The sequence below is a fragment of the Bactrocera neohumeralis genome, chromosome 6 (assembly GCF_024586455.1).
Source record: "Bactrocera neohumeralis isolate Rockhampton chromosome 6, APGP_CSIRO_Bneo_wtdbg2-racon-allhic-juicebox.fasta_v2, whole genome shotgun sequence".
NCBI lineage: Eukaryota > Metazoa > Arthropoda > Insecta > Diptera > Tephritidae > Bactrocera > Bactrocera neohumeralis.
The window spans coordinates 75,013,839-75,030,619 of NC_065923.1; the positions used below are offsets into that span (position 1 = coordinate 75,013,839).

The following is a 16,781-nucleotide window of genomic DNA, read 5'->3' on the forward strand; positions in this document are numbered from 1 at the left end:
ACTTCACACCCATCGCAGCAATCAACGGATTTATTGAGAGAACACTTTGGTGAGCAGATAATTTCACGTTTTGAGCCGGCCGTGTGATATCACAACGTTAAGCTATTCCTGGGGGAATATGTAAAGTCTAAGGTCTATGCGGACAGTCCCGCTTCGATTTAGGCCTTGGAGCAAACTGATATTCGAAAACGAAATGTGACCTATCGTGAGATTGAAACAATTACAGACATTAGTGGGACCAGCCTACCTTTATATTTCATGAACATTAAACCCTCCGCCTGTCTGTTTGTAAACGAACTAATCGTTCAGTTTTGGAGTTATCGCTCTAAAATTGTTCATACGTGCTTTTCTCATCAAGCAGCTGCTCAAGTATCAGAAACGCTGATATCGAACTACTATGGCGTATAGCTGCCATACAAACTGAACGATCAAAAATAAGTTCTTGTATGATAAACTTTTTTATTTGTTGAGATATCTTACTGAAATTTGATATAAATAAATACTTATAACAAAGCTTTAATATCTGAAGATTTTTTTTTAGTTCGGGTCACTATACCATATAGCTGCCATACAAACTGAACGATCAAACTCATGTCCTTGCATTGAAAATTTCTTTATTTGACGAGATATATCAACGAAATTTGGCACAGATTATTGTTAAGTGCAAAGCTATAATATCTGAAGAAATTTCTTTGATCAGAACATTATAGCATATAGCTGCCATATAAACTGAACGATAAAAATAGAGATCTTATATAGAAATTTTTTTTTTTGTGGAAATATATTTCTGAAATTTTATATAAATGAATATTTATGGAAATGCTATAATATTTGAAAAAAATTTCTAGATCGGGTCACTATAGCATATAGCTGCCATATAAACTGAACGTTAAAAATAGAAATCTTATATAGAAAATTTTTTTTTTGTGGAAATATCTTTCTGAAATTTTATATAAATGAATATTTATGGAAAAGCTATAATATTTGAAAAAAAATTTCTAGATCGGGTCACTATAGCATATAGCTGACATACAAACTGAACGACCAAAACCAAATTCTTGTATGTAAACTGCTTTCTTAGTGAATAGTATTCGAGCTGATATTAACATTTTATATTATTTTGTATTAATTTATATAATTACATTAATATTTTTTAATTATTATGATTTTTTTAGATAATTTTGGCATATCTATATTGCAAAAATATCATGCTTATTATTATATAACAATATCTTTATATTAAGGAAGCAAATACGCATTTGAAAATGCGTAATTTTTGTAAAGCCCACAGTCTGTGTCGACACAATGCCCATTAGCCTTGCAATTTATTTATATTTAAGTAGCTCATTATTTGTTAAATTTATTTGCGTAGCAGCCTAGACCCACTTCAGAGTTATGATGGCTGTCTCGAAAAATAATTAATATTTAGAAAACTAATAACTCATAACTAACTAACTAACTAATAAACACAAATAGCTCGAATGCCATGCAAATACGCATAAAAATATATTTACTTTTAAGTCTATGCAACTGCGGTTGTATGTGTGTATGCACACGTCGCATAAGAAAGACACAGCGTCAAAGAGCGTACGTGGCAAATTCTAAGCAAAAAAGGGTTGGAACGCAGCAACGAAACTGCAGCCGGGCGGCAACGACCTTCGCGGCAGCTACACACACACACACACTTACATACATAACTAAATATTATATTTAAAATTGCGTTCTGTTTGGCAAATATAAAATATGAAACGAGTGTGTGTCACTTGCGCAATAAGCAATAAAAATGTTATTGATGCTGAAATAGTTCTAAACTGCAACACAAATGCGGACTTTTGTAAATATTTAAAATTTATTTTTATACAAAAACATTAAAAAGCGACACAAAAAGCGGCCAATGGCGAGGGGGTGGCTCCGGCATGCGCGGACAAGGTGTCAGTGGCTGTGGCAGACCTTCATTTTACGCGCATACAATGCGGTACAATTGTTCGCTACACAACAACAACACAACAACAACAAAAGCGATTAATAGCTGACGACTTACAATAGAATAATGTGTTCACACATACATACATACATATACACTAAGTACGTACTTATGTCTGTTTACACAGCAGGTGAATTGAAAAGTCCCCGGCCTACCATAAGATAAGATAGGATAGAGAGACAAGCATTGCACCGTGACCTTAGGTCAATTATGCCCTCTCCTAAATCACAAAGGATCATATACATAGCTCCAGCATATTGATACAATCCAATATACTGCTAGGTGCTAGTGAGGCGATGTGATCCCTATTTCGAAACATGGATCAAGGCACTGGGAACCTGTTTCCAAATAGAGTTCATACTGCTCTGTAGACTGCTATGCAGTCAATTAGTAGGTGTTCTGAAGTTTCAGGCTCCCTATCGCAGAACAGACAATTTGCGCCAGGAGCTAAGTGCACGTTGTATAAGTGCTTCCTCAGCTTGCAGTGGTCAGTGTAGAATTTGACAAGTAGCCTGATCCTCTAGAGAGGTTGATTACATATTAAAACCTGCTGAGGTTATAACCCCCCATTAACAACTTGTTGCCAATACCTCTGTACGCCTATTCCTTTTTCCAAGCGGAGATGTTCCTTTATGGGAACGGTTCAGGTCCTATCATGTTAGTGGATACTGTGGAGTGGGTGAGCTCATTGGCCAGTTCATTCCCGACTATACCTTTGTGACCGCGCAACCAGAGGAAGTACATTTAGTTACGTTCCGCTAGGCTATGTAGCCGTTCGCCACACTCCTGCATCGATAGCGATTTGATATCCTAGGCAGAGATTGATGGAGCTTCATTTTTCAAGGTAGTCAATAAAAATTATTCCATTCGCAACCCAAACTCCAGACGCCAGAACCTTGCCGGCTGATGTTGCTTTTTTCGATGCTTTGGAGCGGGTTCATCATGTGCAGTCCACACGGATAGATAAGTTGTCGTGGAAGTCATTCAACCGTAGACCCAGAAAACGTGCTGTTTCGACGGGGTCGGACTTTAGGGAGAGCGGTGTCAGATGTGTAGGATTAGCAGGGCATACAAAGAGGTGCTAGCGTCAGGCGTGGACTCGTTGCATGTTGGACAGATCTTTGGTATGTCGGGGTCGATTCTGAATAAGTGGAAGTTTAACCTGGTGCAGTATCCAGAACGAAGCTGCGCAAGGGTCACTCTCGTTTCTCGCAGCAATGACTCGAAGTACGCCATTCACTGAGAGTGAGTCGGTGAAGGTGTTAACGGCTGCATTGTGAATGGCAGTCAGTGCATTACCGAAGTTTGTTGCATCCAAACTCTGGTCGGCATATTGTTTTATGTCGTCGGCGTAGTTGAGGAAGGACATCTTGACGCTCCTAGGACGCGGTTGCGCTACAAGCAGGTGACTGCAGGGATGATTTTTTCGAAAGAAGGGTAAGGATATAGTTCTAGTAGCGCCATCTATATGTCAGGCCGGAGACTTTTCAATTAACCTGTTAAGTTAGTACATATGCTTTCACTTCGCACACATGTTCTGTATCAGCACCTGCTGTACCCCAAACGCGACAGAACAGGCGCACAATTCCACAGCCAGCCGACTCATACATGCATTGCCTCCCTTTGCGTTTGCCCCCACCAACAACACCAGCCGTCAATTCCCTTAATAGCCGCATTTGGCGTCCCAGTATTCACACATCGCCACGCCATTCCAGCGCACAAACTGCGTCCGCGCGACAAACAGTCTGCCTGCCAACCATATGCCCTCACATTTGGTCAGCCAATACGCCAGTGGTCTGTGCCGCGGTACACTGTCTGCTGTCCGCCCCCCCGGCAACCAGCACAGCCCAAACCAACTCAAGCCAACCCTTCTATCGTCCATCTGTCCGTTGGCATTCGCGCCTTATCGCATTTAATTAAATTTATGCCTGATTTCGCTTTTCACATCGCATTCGCTTCGCCATCAGCATGTCCGAAACCCACTTCACCGGGTACGCGTATCGTACCGGCGGTGGCATGCGGGTGTGTATACACCCAGTTGACAGCCAACCAAGTGGAGATTACTTCATGCACATACATGCACGCACAACAAAAACAAACCGTCGTGGTGCTGGCACTTTGGGTCTAGGGGGCGTGCAGTTGTGCGAGGAGGTGTAATTGAGCGCTGGCCGCTGGACAAACTGGACTCGCATGACGACACGACAGCTTGTTGCTTGGACAGGTAAATGCGCTGAACTTAATGAAGCGTTGGGTGATGGGCAAACAGTTTTTGAAAATCTGGCCTGGAGGCACTTTGGTAAATCGAATTTCGATTGAGTGTCAAAAAAGATTGCGCTTAAATCGAATTTAAGAGTTCGAAAATCAATTAAAATGGTTTTAGCTTTGGAGTTAACAAATTAATTTGGATGATTTTCATAACTCACAGGTTCAGACATTGAAAAGCTTTATGAACTTGTGAAAGTTTTCAGTTACTAGGGTGGCAACTAAGTTCACGCTCTTTTTTTTAAGGAAAATGCAATTTTATTAGGCATTGACTGCTTCCGAACCAGACCTGATCCATCGCACGGAACAAATAATAACCGCACGGCGCAAGATCTGAGGATGACAGCGGATGGGGTAGGACTTCCCAATTAAGCGTTTTGCGGCAAGTTTTATTGAGTTTAGCAACGTGAGACCGAGCATTATCATTCATCAGAATCACTTTTTCGTGGATTTCTTGATATTGAGGTCATAAGAAACCCAAATTCATTGTTTCTACGTCATTCCCAGCGTATGTAGTTTCTTTAAAACGGCTTGGCGGTGACTCCTCATGCTTATGCAAGCGCTTCATGCGCTTGACACGGATTCTCATCGACAAAGTCTCCATTTCACTTTCTTCGAAGCGATTTGGCCTTACTTCACGTCTATGGTCGTTAATATCCAAATGGCCATCTTTGAAGCGACGAAACCAATTACTGACTTTATTTCGATTTCGATTTGCAAAGGATGAGTAAAAAATTAGGCATAACCAAAAATATATGACATACGAAGTCCCTAATGTAGAACGAGGTTTCTTTTTGAAATGTCTAGGTTAAGTTTATCTCGTTTTGGATATATCAAAATCGATCACCACTGACTGCTGGAGCAAGCAATTCGGGAACTCAGACGCCGTATTCGTTGTTCTACAGTTGAAAAAAGTGAATCCACGCATTTAGGTTTTGGGAAACGTAACGCCGACTCATCAGATATGGTCATCGTACATGCCTCTGCATCATATAGCAGGAGGAATATGATGAGTGACTTGTAGAATGTGGTCTTCGAGAGAGGACTTTGCAGTGGTCGTCATCAAAAGCTGGGTCTCACATCCGAAGCTGTTTTGATCTTTTAATTGAGGAGGTTTGTTACGTGGCGGGTCTCAAACCCAACGCACAACCCTGGGGAAAGATGTTCCTACTTCAGCTCGCCGGCAAACGGATGTTTTTGACAACACAGGGGATACTTGGTCTAAGACCGGAAGTCGTGAGCTGCTTGAGCCATATGTAAAAGAACTGTTTCTGAACACTTCCAAGTGAATGGCGCTCAGAGAACTTTTCACACTTTTGTAAACTTCTACAAATGGCTCCATTCTTTATTATTTATTATAGCTTAATGCACAAAACCTGAGCTCCTAATGGTACTTAAATTCTTAATCCGGTTGGGTTTGCGTAGATGGGGTAGTCTGCGCTTGCCGAGCTGTAGGCAACCAGACGGACTACAGGTTGCGGATAGTGAAAACCCTTTAGATATATGGAAAGGTTAGTTGCGAATAACCAATAACAAACGCGGGAAGCATTCAGTGGCTAGAGTAGAAGAGTATCAGATAGGTTTTGGATTGCAATATGTCCTCATAAATTCTAAGTGTCTGTGAGCTCTATAGCTACATAGCGTGTGCTTTGATAGGCTAATGGCATTTAGGAAAAAGCATTTAAGAAGCCAGAAGCTATGAATCTAAGCAAATATTTCAGGCTTTAGTTAATTTCTGAATCAATACCTACTCTGACTTGAATGCTTTTTTCAGTCAATAATCGGTAATATCAAGGTCTTGCTGGACCTTTTGCTGCATTTCTGCCACAAAAAATATTTAATTTCTTTCTGTTTAATTAACTTTCTTTTGCTTTTAGTATTGTCATTGTACTGACTTCTCTGTCATTTCTTCATGTCATTTATAACTAATTTGACTGAAGTCGCCACAAGACGCGCATTGAAAAACAGTTCTCGAAATCGCTACGATCTACTTGTGTACGTGTCTAATTTTTCAAATTTTCGCCTCATCTTAGACGTTAACTATTTTGGTTCCCACAACTTCTAGCGTGTTTAGCATTTTTGAAATCTCCCACGATACAACAAAATTTATCGCCCACTATTAAAATATACATAAGTATATAAGTATGTAAAGACAGGCGTAGTATATATTTATAGTTATATATAAAATGAAGCATAATCAGCATTTGTCGTTTCCTGTATTGGCCAATTATACTCATATATTTATATATGTACAGACATATGTATGTATATGGCTTGATTTTTTCATTCTTTCTTCAAAAGCGTTTATTAGTAAGCGTTTTGCTTGCGCTTGTTGACATTTTTCGATAACTCACAGCAACACTATTCGAAAACTTAATTCAAGCAAACATATTAATATATATACATATGTACATACATACATACTTACAGCGGTATAAATAATAATGCCGAAAGTCTAATCAATTTGCATTGCTAATGATAACACATTTATTTTGAATAACAATAAGAACAACATACTTACATATGCAGGTATATACAAAGGTGGAAATATATATGTAGCTGTATATATGTATGTATGTATAAATCTACCATACACATATGTACACATGTGTCTGTGTATTTTTGGCAATTCTGCGACGATTTGTCTGGATTCGTTTATTGATAAAAAATCAAATGAAATGCAAGTGATGTTTTTTGTGGTTTTCAATGAGGCAATACACTTTTGGGAGTTCAGTTTTAGACGGTTGTTACTAGATTTATACTCAGAAAGCAGTTAAAAAGCAATTTTTTTGGCAAAATTAGCTTTTTCTTGTTAAACATATCGTCACCTAAAATGTAAAACATCATATAATCAAAAAAAAATTAAATCTTTGTCAGATATAATAACCAATATATAACCATTTTATAACGAAAACTCGAATTTTGTTTCAATATGAGTGTATGATAACCAATATATAACCAATATATAACCAATGCATAACCGATTTATAACCTATGTATATATAACCATTTTATAACCAAAACTCAAATTTTTTTTCAATATGAGTGTATGATAACCAATATATGTGTAATCAATACATAACCAATTTATAACCTATATATAACCATTTTATAACCAAAACTCAAATTTTGTTTTAATATTAGTGGTTTCTATTATATCGTTTTTCTTTCGCCTGTAAACTTACGAAAAGTGATGTTACGTTATTTTGCATTTTAGGCTACGTTATGTACTCTACACATGAGTGATACACTTGACTATAGCGACCCTCCAACTTGACGATACCATTTTCCTAGTACGATTTGTTCTCTACCTCAGTTTCGGCGATCACCTCTTTAATCGACGAAAATGTCTTCCCAGCCAGCATTCTTTTAAGGTCTGAGAACAGGAAATATCGCTTTGGGTCAGATCTGGAGCATACGGTGGATGCGAAAGCAATTCGTAGTCCAAATTCATGAATTTTTACCATCGTTTTCATTCACTTGTGACACGCTGCATTGTGTTGGTGAAACAGCACATTCTTTAGCTTGAAGTGCAGCCGTTTTTCAGCAGTTTCGTACTTCAAACCGTTCAATAACGCGTTGTAATAGTTTCTTCCTGAAGAACATACTTATGTCTAAAAGAACATCCTGTACTTAAATAGTTGAGTGGGCCAAAACACCGGCAAGTCACATTCGGGCAGCTTGAGATGCGTTTTTTGCCCGTCTCAAGGCCATAGTTAAGGCAAAAAGTGGTCATATCGACCAAAAGTGAATTGGTTCTGAATTTACGATTATTTTCACAGATTTTGTACTTTAAAATAAATAAAAATAAATTTCCAAACCGAATTTATGGCTTTTTAATTGGTTACGATTGCCGGACCCTGTACACTAACGAAAAATTATCAAAAATTACAAGTAAATTTTCTCAAAAAAACTAAAGTTCATTTTATCTCAAACAATTTAGTGCAGCTTATCTCAAGATGACTTGCTTCAAATATGTCTTTTTCCGTTTAACAAGTCAGCAATTAATAACTGTACGCCTTAAACAGTAGCAATCATGTTTAGTTGTTTAATTAAAAAACGTGTTTTGTGAAGTATTTTTTTTTTAAATTAACAGAATATTTCTCACTTTCCTAGATTTTACTTATATATACGCATTTACATACATACATATGTATATATGTCATTTCTTGGTTTTTCAGCTACTCATTAGAGACGAAGTTTAATCTGAATAAAAAGATTATTAAACTTTAATTAGTACCGTGCTAATTTAGCATTAGTACCGTGCTAATTGAGACAAAGTCATATACTTTATGTACATATGTATGTATGTATAAAAATTTTTTTATTGTTCATCTGTTCTTTTCTCTAACAATCTGAAATATTTGCTACATATACATATATTATATATTCTCTTTTTCTTTTTTATTCTCGTAGACACCGCTTAAGTTTACAACAGTAATAAGGTTTTCTTCCTTTCATTGGGGGTGTTTTATACTTGGCGGCTCCCAAATCCAGCGCACATTCCTGGGCAGGGATGTTTTGTCTTCTCACTTTAGCACGCCTTCAAACGGATGGCTTTTAGCTACCGAAAGGATGGCCGGTAATCGGGAGTTGCTTGAGCCATAATCATTCCTGGCCAATACCAAGTGAATGGAGCTCAGAGAACTTTCCTCTCGAGTAAAAATACACTATATTCTAGAGCCTGCTTCTGCAAATTGCTGAGCAATCTAGAATCAGGTGTTCTGGAGTTTCCTATTTTATGTTGCAAAACCGACAGTTTGCGCAAGCGACTAAGCCCATGTTGGACAAGTGCTTCCTGACCCTGCAGTGTGCTATATAGAGCGCGACAAGGAGATGGAATTTGTCTCGGAGGAGGTTGATCATTCCTCTGTTTATTTTTGAAGGCCTACCGAAGACTGTGTTGCCTTCGATGCCCAAGCAACCGCTCCATAAGTGGCAACAGGTCTTATCTTATCATGGTATACAGCTACTTGATGATACCTGGCTTGCAGCCCCAGGATCTTCCGGCTAGGCGTCTGCATATCAAGAGCGCCTTAGTAGCTCTGGACAGTGTAAGGTGTAGTCTAATGTGAGGTCTAAGGATTTGACCTCCTTTTACACCTCCACCTCCTTGTCACCAAGCGTTAAGGCCCTCAAGCTCGGAAAAGTTCCTTCGATGTCTAGAAAGGCACATAGCGCCATTTTCCAGCGAATTCTGGAGTTCAGCCGTGAGTTGGTAAAGAACAGTGTCAGTGGAACTGGCTTCTCTGTACGCGTGCTGACTGGCTTGTAGGGGATTAAGCTATCATACAAACCAATCGATCAAACTCAAGTCCTTGTAAAGAAATTTTTTTTATTTGACAAGATATCTTCACGAAATTTTGCATGAAATATTGTCCAAGATAACGGTACAATCTCCGAAGAAATTGTTCAGATAGCGCTTCTATAACTTATAGCTAACATACAAACTGAACCTTCATAATCAAGTTTTTGTATGGAAAACTTTCTTATTTGACAAGATGTCTTCTCGAGCCACGTATAGAACAGTTTTGGTCTTTTGCGATACCAGATAGAGTTCAGTACTAGGTTCATGAGGAGTAGTTATCCATTAAGATGCCTGTGCTTAACGCGAATTTTAACAGACTCTGTAGCCTCACTATAGATACTTTCTCCAGTGTATCCCACTGTATGGACGCCAGATGCTTACAGCATAGTCTTGTCAATGCGGATACAGTGTACAAGAAATGCTCCATTGTTTTCCAGATGTCTTGCTCTAGACATTTCCTGCAGTTTTCTCGTACTGTCAGCCCCATTCTACGGCAGTGTGTTGCCACCAGACAGAGATTTAAGAGTAATCTTAATAAAATATTGCGGTTCATAGGCATAGCTGAGTATTGCTGCCAGAAGTCGTTGAAGAATAAGAACGTTTTCGGAAAAGTCAAAATTCGTGTATATTAAATTATAACTGATAGCTGATGTTCCTGGTGCCGTTATATTATATTGAAACTAGTAGCTGCTGCACCTGGTATATCTTGTCTATTAAAACATACCTATGTACATATGTATATGTATGTATGTATAGATTTGCAAACGATGCTTGGTCGTGCAACTGAAACCAGCAACCTCGCAGCCTCGCTCGTTGTCACGTTGCGCTTAAGTACAATATTTAATTAAAATATATTCACGAAAATTGAGCTCAATGCAACAATAAACCAATAGTTTGCACAAATATATCTATCTACATATGTATATGTATATAAATCTATCTACAAATGTATGTATATATATGTATATGTATGAAGGATGTATGTATATGCATTTGTATATAGAAATATAATACATATATGTATATATTAGCTTAGTTTACAAGCGATTCTCCATGTTCGTTAACCGCAGCGCAGTATAAAGCAACAAACCCACGCACACATATACACACGTCGGCATACATACATATGTATGTATTGTAAGCGGCTACATTTGTTCAGCAGATGTTCACGTTTTTAGTTTGATTTGAAAATGTGTCGCATCACTTTGACTTGCCAGTCAATTAGCGAAAGCGATGAATGTTAATTTATTAAATCAACGAGACAATTGCTGGCGTTGCTGCTAGTTTTTCAACTGTTTGAGGTTGTTATATGATCGTTAAGCTATTGCTGCTGGCTGGCTGGCTAGTTTGCTGTTGCTTGTTGTTCTTGTTGTTGTTGCTGCTATTAGTTAGTGGCAACGAAGTAGCGGCTGTTGGACTATTGTTTCGCTGATTATTACAGTTTTTTGCTTTTGCTTTTTTTTGCTTTATTAAAGGTCGATGGCATAAGCATATTAAATTAGAATTTATTTGAGTAAATTGAAAAAATGCGAAAATCTAGTTTGTAAGTGGTGAGAATAGTTACGCAATAATATATTTTATATACGTATGTATGTATGTATACGCAGGTTTGCTTGTAGTTACATAAAAGGCTGGCTAAGTATAGAATTACCAAAGCTGCGACAAATGCTATAATTAAATATAATTAAATAACATACGATTTGGAAAAAAAAATTAAAAACAAACAAGAAAAAAAACAAACGTTGACTACCGCTGCACCGCAGCTATAATAACTTTCAAAGTTGCATTCCTTTGTAGCCTAAAAGGGTGTAATATCAACTTTATTCTGCACTTGAGCGGTCAGTTTGTATGACAGCTATAGGATATAGCAAAGCGATCTGAACAATTTCTTCGGAGATTGTAGCTGTGCCTCATATAATAATCTGTGTCGAATTTCGTGACGATGCCTTATCAAATAAATAAGTTTTCCATACAAGGACTTCAGAGTGCTCGTTCAGTTTGTATGGCAGCTATAAGATATAGTAGTCTGATCTGAACAAAACTTTCGGAGATTATAACAATATCTTAAATATTGTTTTGTGTTAAGTTTCATGAAGATCCGTTGACAAATAAAAAAGTTTTTCATACAAGGACTTGAGTTTAGTCGCCGAGTTTGTATGACAGCTATATGCTATAGTTATCCGATATAAACAATTTCTATAGAGATTTTAGCGCTACTTTAAGTAATAATTTATACCAAATTTCGTGAGGATATCTTGGCAAATAAAAAAGTTTTCCTTGCGACGACTTGAGTTTAGTTGCCGAATTTGTATGGCAGCTATGTGCTATAGTTGTTCGATCGGAGAATTTTTTTTCGAAGAATGTTTTGATGCTTTAGGTAATTATTTTTGCTGAATTTCGTTAAGATAGCTTATCAAATAAAAAAGTTTTCCATACAACGACTTGAGTTTGCTCGTTCACTTTGTATAACAACTATATGCTATAGTTTTCCGATATGAACAACTTCTATGGACATTATAGCGCTACTTTAAGTAATAATTTATACCAAATTTCGTGAGGATATCTTGACAAATAAAAAAGTTTTCCATACAAGGACTTAAGTTTGATTGTTCAGTTTGTATGGCAGCTATATGCTATAGTTATCTGATCTCAACAATTCCTTCGAAAATTATAGCAATGTTTCAAATAATAATCTGTGTTGAATTTCGTGAAGATACCTTGTCAAATAAAAATTTTTCCATACCTGCATTACCTACCTAATATCCATAAATTTGTTACCGAAACACCAAAGAATTATCACTACTGCAAAATATATACATATTTACTATACATATGTACATATATAAATCATCTTTTATATACATTTTCATGCATTTTTATACATCTGCATGGCTATGTGTGCCCAGCATGTGATAAAAGATCGGTCTTTGTGTGCTCGAAAGCTGTCAGAATGGCTCACATTTCAAGCCTCGTTAAGGCAAAAATAAGATATTCACTTAAATATAAACACAAACATATGTATATACCTATACTTATATATAGATGGTGCATATAGAAATGTTTGTATGTATGGCCGCATTTATATATGTATGTATATAATTGTGTTTATGGTAAGTATTCTGCTTATAAATACAAACCCAAAGCTTCGCAAAATAAACAAAATTGCATTTTTCATTTTTGAGCGAGTATTTAACGTCTGTTATACCAATATACTAAGATATAAACTTATATGTATATAAATGTATATATAATATACCTCGTACATGCATATAAAATGCTTGGTGAAGCCTCGAGCTTGCATTGAAAATGCGGGCATAAATAATGATTTCGTATGTTAATGCCACAGCTTTGGTTTTGCAGATAGATCAGGCATCTTCGTGAAGCACATACGTACATAAGTATGTACATAGCAACAACTACACAAAAGCAGTAAACACTTTACCTTCAGCTGCACCGAAGCTATGTATAATATAAGGTATGAACATAATTTTATTTTGATTTTGATAGTTCAGTTTGCATGACAGCTACATATATGCTATAGCGATCCGGTCTGAACTATATGACAGAGAATTGTAGCAATATCCTGGATAATAGTTTCTGCCGAATTTTGTGAAAATATCCTGTCAAATAAAAAAGTTTTCCATACAAGGGCTTGAGTTTGAACGTTCAGTTTGTATTACAGCTATATGCTATAGTGATCCGATTTGAACAATTTCTTCGGAGATTGTAGCACTATTTGAGATAATACATTCTACTAAATTTCGTGAAAATATCTTATCAAATAAAAAAGTCACTGTCTGGGGACTTGAGTTGGATTGGTCAGTTTATATGGCGACTATATGCTATAGTGATCCGATATGAAAAATTTCTTCGAAGATTGTAGCACTATTTTAGAAAATACATTCTACTAAATTTCGTGAAAATATCTCATCAAATAAGTTCTCCATATAAGGACCTGAGTTTGGAAATTATAGCAAATTTTTAGATAGTAATTTATGTTAAATTTCGTGAAAGTATCTCGTCAAATAAAAAAGTTCTCCATACAGACTTGAGTTTTATCGTTCAGTTTGTATGACAGCTACATGTTGTAGTAGACCGATATGAGCCGTTCCGACAAATGAGCAACTTCTTGGGGAGCAAAGAGCATGTGCAAAATTTCACAACGATAACTCAACACCCGAGGGGCGAATTCGCGTATATACCGACGGACAGTCCAGTAAAACCATACAACCATAAAGCACACTTAATAATTCTGAAAAGATGCTTTCGGCAGGTTCACAAATTTAATGCGCAAATAGACAAGACTTCAAAAGAATATAATATTTTTTTGCTTTCATATGATAATTTCCAATAATTTATGTATGTAACTTCGAGATAGGAACTTATTGAAAGCAGTGACACCCATATAATCAAAAACACTAAAAATATAAAATTTTCAAAGAAAAAATTTGTAAACATAAATAAAACATATTTAAATTATTCAAAATTTAACTATTATGACAATTAAAACCGACTTCTGGTGACTCAAGCTAATTGCCAGCACCCAATCCCCAACAATCACGTGCGCACACGTCAAGTTAGAAACAGAAATGAAAAGCAGCAGCTGAAAATATCAAGGTACGTGGAAAGTCATTAAAGGTCGGTGCAAACGATGTAACCGGCAAAATTCGGGCAGTGAGTGAGAAAAGCACACAAACTCAAACCAGCATGCGCTCACACAGCACTTTGACATATCAATAAAACTCACGCTGACAGCGGAAATAGCCGGCAAAATGAGTTTGCGTCGAAGGGCTGGGGTTGCTACTCGCAGAGTGCTTACAATAGTACAACAAATAGGAAGAGCGCGATATGCTGTAAAGCGCTGTAAGAGCGTACATATATGAAGCAGCTGATTGTGGCAGGCAGCAAAAGCGCTCAATGCGCACAGAGCGGCTGTGGCTGGAGGTAGTGGAGTCTAAAATCAGCTGTGCGCAGAGAGAAGTAAATAGGAGCATATGTATTTTGTATATATGTATAAACACATATGTATATAGTACATTTATATACACTTATGTATATGTAATGAATTAAGCATAAATATTTAAACAGTTCACATTTGGCATTAGCAACCGCAGCGCTTGAGTGCCATAGAGTGGGTGAGAGTAAATGGAGTTGCAAATGAGTGAATGAAATTTGTTGCGCGTTTGTGCGGCAGGGTGGAAAACAGCTTAGCGGTGAAAAGAAAATTTATAGGATGCGCAAAGTAAGCGGTGATGAAAAGTCACGTAGGCCACGCGGGGTTCTGAGCAGGGTAAGGCAGCAAAGAGCTGCTCTGAGGTAATGAGAGGCATGTATTGAGTGCTGCAGTGCACAGCGAGGCACACAAATGCAGAAATACATATGTGAGTGTGTGTATTTGCAGAGTTGTTGCAGAATAAAGAGTCCAGTTCGTTTGGGAAAAATCAATTATTAGCAGGATAAGCATGCAAATGCGCCCAAAGAGCGACGAGTTACTGGTAACAGAGTAACTTATATATAAGAGGGTGACTTACGACAAGGTGTGTGGAAAAATCAATGATGATAGCATTATTTTGTGGGTTTTCAAAAGCAGCTTAGCTTTTAAAGAATTAAGCGAGGTTTTGGCGTTTAAAATCTGCAAAAATTTGCTCAGCTGAAGTATATATAAATATTATCAGGTCCCTATGAAGTTCATGCAAAACTCTTCATTTATTAACTTCAAAATCAAAATGCTGCGTGGTGTGAGCAAATCCAAATTTTCATTGAGTAAAAGGAACCATTCATACAAGACTTGCTCACAGCTGTTTTTCAGAGCGACCACCAACTCTTACCACTCAAACGCTTTGTATTTAAGAGCGAAATTTATATATAAGTGAATTTCAGGCGGTGAGCTTTATTTTTGTAAGCATATTGCATATAGCAAAATTACAAGTAAAATTGAGCATAAATTTAAACCTTACTGAGCTTGGTGGAGAGGCATAGAAATGTGCTCAACGAGCATAATATAAATTTGCTCAGCAAAATTTTAGTTTTTACTCAACTTTATGTGATGTAGCTATATTTTAGAATAGAAATCAAAATTTCACTTAAAAACTGAAATTTTTGCATTTTCACTCAATGAAAATTGTCTCAGAAAATAAATTATATGCCAATTGTACGCGACGCTCTTCATTCTATATACAATATACCACTTGAGAGAACGGCACGTTAGATTCTTCTCATATAAATCGTGTATTTTTAAGCGCTCTTGGTTTGAGTATATAAATTTGAGCAAGAAAATAACTCAAAACTCTTTTTATATACCTTTGGTCTTCTTTTTCACATACTAGCATGTACATAGAGCTCTCTTTAACTATGATTTCCTATGTAATTTTGTTGAAAATTTGAGAACTTATGTGCTCTTTTTCTCCAATGCTTGTTAATCTGTGTCAGCTGTTTGCCATGAGCAGCATTAAAGCCAAAATCAGGCACTGAGCACCATATTTACACTCCGAATGAAGTTTATGTTTAATGCGTCTTGCAGCATGCACTCTTTCTGCAAAATGTAATACCGCAAGTGTTTCAAATATATGTGAGATAGCTCGAACACTCATTATCAGCAGAAACTTCTCACTCAACCTTACAACTGCAAGGGTTTCAAATATAAGCGGAAACATCTCACTCAATCATGCAACTGCAAGGGTTTCAAATATATGTGAGCTAGCTCGAACACTCATTAAAAACGTTAACTTCTCACTCTATTTTAGCTCTCATTAAAAGCGTTAACTTCTCACTCAATTTAAGCGCTATAATGCCTGTAGTTTCTTTTTAGTAACACCGCGCATCAAGTGCGCAATTCCAACTCAAAGTAATTATCTTCCCAACGACTCACTCAACTCTCTTAGCAGCACCACGAAAACATCTGTGCGTGCGCAAACGACGAAGTACAGAAAAAAATCAGCTGATTGCCTGAGCTGCCGAAACAGATGTTCCAAACGTTCAGCTGTGCGTTGTGACAGCTAGCGAAAGAGAGTGAGCGAGAGTAGGCGCTTATTGGTTAGCAATAGCGCATGGCAAAGAGTTGGGGCCATTGCAGGCAGCAATTTTAAGTAAGTGGGACTCACAGCCAGGCGCTCAATACGACTTTTCACGACAAGTCACTCACTCACTCACTCACTCACTCACAATTTAGTGCAAAAACACACGCACACATACAAATGTTATATGTAGCGGTTTGTAGGTGCGTTGCAT

At 37.2% G+C, this 16,781-nt stretch overlaps 1 long non-coding RNA gene across 4 annotated transcripts in view; it reads right to left on the minus strand.

The window, feature by feature from the left end:
• The window catches only part of LOC126761174 (uncharacterized), a 951,325-nt gene that overhangs the window by 887,160 nt on the left and 47,384 nt on the right, over nt 1-16,781 (minus strand). The gene's annotated exons all lie outside the window — the stretch shown is intronic.